Below are 5,000 nucleotides of genomic sequence, written 5' to 3'. Positions count from 1 at the left end.
CTCCGCACTCCCGGGGCGTCTCGTCCTCATTGCGAGGTGAGGCGCACCTAGAGCGTACACGTTGGGACCCGAAAGATGGTGAACTATGCCTGGCCAGGACGAAGTCAGGGGAAACCCTGATGGAGGTCCGTAGCGATTCTGACGTGCAAATCGATCGTCGGAGCTGGGTATAGGGGCGAAAGACTAATCGAACCATCTAGTAGCTGGTTCCCTCCGAAGTTTCCCTCAGGATAGCTGGTGCTCGTACGAGTCTCATCCGGTAAAGCGAATGATTAGAGGCCTTGGGGCCGAAACGACCTCAACCTATTCTCAAACTTTAAATGGGTGAGATCTCCGGCTTGCTTGATATGCTGAAGCCGCGAGCAAACGACTCGGATCGGAGTGCCAAGTGGGCCACTTTTGGTAAGCAGAACTGGCGCTGTGGGATGAACCAAACGCCGAGTTAAGGCGCCCGAATCGACGCTCATGGGAAACCATGAAAGGCGTTGGTTGCTTAAGACAGCAGGACGGTGGCCATGGAAGTCGGAATCCGCTAAGGAGTGTGTAACAACTCACCTGCCGAAGCAACTAGCCCTGAAAATGGATGGCGCTGAAGCGTCGTGCCTATACTCGGCCGTCAGTCTGGCAGTCATGGCCGGTCCTTGCGGCCGGCCGCGAAGCCCTGACGAGTAGGAGGGTCGCGGCGGTGGGCGCAGAAGGGTCTGGGCGTGAGCCTGCCTGGAGCCGCCGTCGGTGCAGATCTTGGTGGTAGTAGCAAATACTCCAGCGAGGCCCTGGAGGGCTGACGCGGAGAAGGGTTTCGTGTGAACAGCCGTTGCACACGAGTCAGTCGATCCTAAGCCCTAGGAGAAATCCGATGTTGATGGGGGCCGTCATAGCATGATGCACTTTGTGCTGGCCCCCGTTGGGCGAAAGGGAATCCGGTTCCTATTCCGGAACCCGGCAGCGGAACCGATACAAGTCGGGCCCCTCTTTTAGAGATGCTCGTCGGGGTAACCCAAAAGGACCCGGAGACGCCGTCGGGAGATCGGGGAAGAGTTTTCTTTTCTGCATGAGCGTTCGAGTTCCCTGGAATCCTCTAGCAGGGAGATAGGGTTTGGAACGCGAAGAGCACCGCAGTTGCGGCGGTGTCCCGATCTTCCCCTCGGACCTTGAAAATCCGGGAGAGGGCCACGTGGAGGTGTCGCGCCGGTTCGTACCCATATCCGCAGCAGGTCTCCAAGGTGAAGAGCCTCTAGTCGATAGAATAATGTAGGTAAGGGAAGTCGGCAAATTGGATCCGTAACTTCGGGATAAGGATTGGCTCTGAGGATCGGGGCGTGTCGGGCTTGGTCGGGAAGTGGGTCAGCGCTAACGTGCCGGGCCTGGGCGAGGTGAGTGCCGTAGGGGTGCCGGTAAGTGCGGGCGTTTAGCGCGGGCGTGGTCTGCTCTCGCCGTTGGTTGGCCTCGTGCTGGCCGGCGGTGCAGGATGCGCGCGCCTGCGCGGCGTTCGCGCCCCGGTGCTTCAACCTGCGTGCAGGATCCGAGCTCGGTCCCGTGCCTTGGCCTCCCACGGATCTTCCTTGCTGCGAGGCCGCGTCCGCCTTAGCGTGCTCCTCCGGGGGCGCGCGGGTGCGCGGATTCTCTTCGGCCGCCATTCAACGATCAACTCAGAACTGGCACGGACTGGGGGAATCCGACTGTCTAATTAAAACAAAGCATTGCGATGGCCCTAGCGGGTGTTGACGCAATGTGATTTCTGCCCAGTGCTCTGAATGTCAACGTGAAGAAATTCAAGCAAGCGCGGGTAAACGGCGGGAGTAACTATGACTCTCTTAAGGTGGCCAAGTGGCGGCGGTGTGGCTGCATCCGGACTTGGCTTTTCGAAGTGCGGTCTTGATGTAGTCGTGCTGCTGCTGCGAGGTGCCTTCCTTGGGTTATAGTTACAGGGAGAGTGATGCGCAATACATGGGCCTAGCCCTCTTAGCCTCTCCTCTCCTGCGGTCTTCTCCCCTTCTCGTGGGCCCGCTGATTTTTGCAGAGTGGAAGACCGCACCAGGGGCTTGGGGGGGTTACCAGCCCCCCCTCGCATTATCCCTTTATAGTTGGGGGCAGCCGACAAGAAACAAGAGATGGTGGCCCTTCCGCTGAAGGTGCCACCCCAGCTACCCCAGCACCTATCCGGCCAACCGGCCGTAACGAAAATGCGATAGTTTGTGTAGCTCCCTTTGCTTGCAGTGAGTGCCACCGCACTTTTACCACGAAGAACGGTCTCGGGGTCCATCGCCGCCGCCAACACCCTGCGGCCGCCAACGCTGAGATCGTGACGGAGAGGCATCGCGCGAGGTGGACGGAGGAAGAAGTCCTGTCGCTCGCCAAGGCAGAGGCCGAACTGTTCCTGGAGAGGGACGCCCGGTTCTTCTTTGTAAATCAAGAACTTACCAGGATGTTCCCCGACCGAACGCTTGAGGCAATCAAGTGCCGACGGCGGCAAGCTGCCCACAAGCAGCTTGTCCGCCAATTCATGGAGGCACTTGAGATCGGTCGGGGTGAAGAGCCGGCGTCCCGCCGTGGAGCAGCGAGCTCGCTGCCTGACGCGGGCGAGGCCGCTGCGCCGCCCGTCGACGCAGCCGAGGACTTCGCGGCCGACACCACCGGGCCGCCGCCGGAGGGGCCGACTGACGCCGCCATCTGGGAGCATCTGGCGGGGCTACCTGCTTCCGCCCAGCGTTTCTCTGCCCTGGATCGAGTCATTGGTCTGGGGCGGGGCACGCCGCCCGATGTCATCCTGGGCATGCTCCCGGATGCCCTTGCGTCGGTCGGGTCCAGGGGGGAGAGGTCGATCACCAGGACACAGCGGCCGCGCCAACCATCCAAGCGGCCGCCTGCCGCCCCGCCGCTGCAGAAGCGCAAGCGGCGCCGCTGGGAATACGCGCGGACACAGGACGCCTTCCGTAGGTCGCGTGCGCGTTGCGTGCGCGGCTTGCTGGACGGCACCCTGCTGCAGCCGCCACCCGACATCCCCGGTCTGCTGGACTTCTGGGCGGACCTCTTCACGAAGAAGCCGATCTCCACCGCCGGCTTCATCCGTGACCGCCTTCTCCCGCACTCGGAGCCTGTCGCTCCTGAGTGCCTATGGGGGCCGGTCACACGTGAGGAGGTCGCTGCTGCCTTGCCGCCCAGGGGATCGGCAGCCGGGCCGGACGGCCTGACTCCAGCGGAGCTGCGGCGCCTGCCGCATGAAGTCCTGGTGAAACTCTTGAACCTCTTCCTCCTGGCCCGCGCCCTCCCCGAGCGTCTGCTTCGCGCCCGGACGTCACTTCTCCCCAAAACGGCTGCACCAACATCCCCCGCTGACTTTCGCCCCATTACGGTCTGCTCGGTGTTGGCGCGGACCTTTCACAAGGTTCTCGCGTCACGCCTGATGCGTGCATGTGCTGTGGACGAACGTCAGCGGGCATTCATCCCCCGGGATGGGATGTTGGAAAACACCTTCATCTTGGACACTGCTCTCACCGACGCAGTCCGCTCCTGTCGCTCTGTTTTTGTGGCATCGATCGACGTCTCTAAAGCGTTCGATTCGGTGGACCATGCCGCCCTCCGCCCCGTGCTGAGGGCTCATGGCCTGCCGGATTGCTTTATTGAGTACGTCGAAAGGTGTTACGAGGGTAGCACGACGGTGATAGCGGGCGGCGCCGACGTGGGCGTGCCCCTGCAGCCGGCTAGGGGTGTGCGTCAGGGTGACCCCCTCTCCCCCCTCCTTTTCAATTTTGCGGTGGACTATGTTTTGAGTCAACTTCCCTCCCACATCGGAGCTCGGATCCTTGGTCGCAGAGTTAACGCTGCGGCCTTCGCAGATGACGTCCTGCTTTTTGCATCGACCGCGAGGGGATTGCAGTCCCTCATCGACGCAGCCGTCGCAGCCCTCGCCCATCTGGGGCTGCAGATCAACGCCCGGAAGTGTTTCACCCTCGCCTTAGTCGCGTCTGGCCGCGACAAGAAGGTGAAGGTCGACGCCGACGGTACCTTCAAAGCGGGCAACGCCACCGTGCCCGCCCTACGTGTGGGTGAAACCTTCCGGTACCTGGGACTGCAATTCTCCACCGCTGGTCGCTGCGTTTTCAACCCACGACGCCACCTGGTGGAGCAGCTGGACGTCATCTCCCGAGCTCCGCTCAAGCCGCAACAGCGCCTCCACGCCCTCACCACCGTACTTCTGCCTGGCCTGTACCATGGGCTGGCCCTCAGCCGCACCCGAGTGGGTGCGTTGAAAGCGGCAGATGTGACCATCCGTGCCGCCGTCAGGAGATGGTTCCGCCTTCCGGCGGACACTCCCCTGGGCTACTTCCACGCTCCTGTAGCCCAGGGAGGCCTCGGCATCCCATCATGCCGATGGATGGGGCCAACACTTCGCCGGTCCCGTCTCCTGGCGCTGAAGAGGATTGGGCCAGCCGCCGACGGTGCAGGCCGGGACGAGGTGCAGCGTGAGATTGAGGCGCTGGAGCGGCATCTTATGTGGGAGGGCCACCTCCTCAAATCGTCGACGCAGGTTGGAGAGATGTGGGCCGCGCGCCTGCACGTTGCCTTTGACGGTGCGGCGCTGTCATCTTCCGCCGCCGTCAAGGGGCAACACCAGTGGGTCGCTGACACCAGTCGCCTGCTATCTGGGCGTAACTTCATCGACGCTCTCCGTGCCCGCATCAACGCCTTCCCCACGAAGGCACGGCGCAGTCGCGGGCGGGAGGCGGACACCAGATGCCGCGCGGGCTGCCAGGCCGTAGAGACCGCCAACCACGTGTTACAGGCTTGCTTCAGGACGCACGGGTCCCGGGTTAAGCGGCATGACGCGATCGTGCGCTATGTCGCCCGTGGACTCGCGCAGAGGGGCTTCAATGTCTCTGTGGAGCCCCACCTCCGCACACCTGAGGGAATCCGCAAGCCTGACGTGGTGGCGGTTAAAGACGGCATTGCCCGCGTCATCGACGCCCAGGTAGTCGGAGACCATCTCCGGCTCGACTGGT

The 5,000-nt window shown here is 62.5% G+C and overlaps 1 pseudogene; it reads left to right on the top strand.

Annotated features, from left to right (window-relative positions):
• LOC124583298 overlaps positions 1 to 5,000 on the top strand; it is a 7,955-nt pseudogene that overhangs the window by 1,065 nt on the left and 1,890 nt on the right.

This window comes from Schistocerca americana, unplaced genomic scaffold, assembly GCF_021461395.2.
Source record: "Schistocerca americana isolate TAMUIC-IGC-003095 unplaced genomic scaffold, iqSchAmer2.1 HiC_scaffold_454, whole genome shotgun sequence".
Taxonomy (NCBI): Eukaryota; Metazoa; Arthropoda; class Insecta; order Orthoptera; family Acrididae; genus Schistocerca; species Schistocerca americana.
Note: the sequence above shows the minus strand (reverse complement) of the source record. Positions and strands in the feature narration are given on the sequence as shown.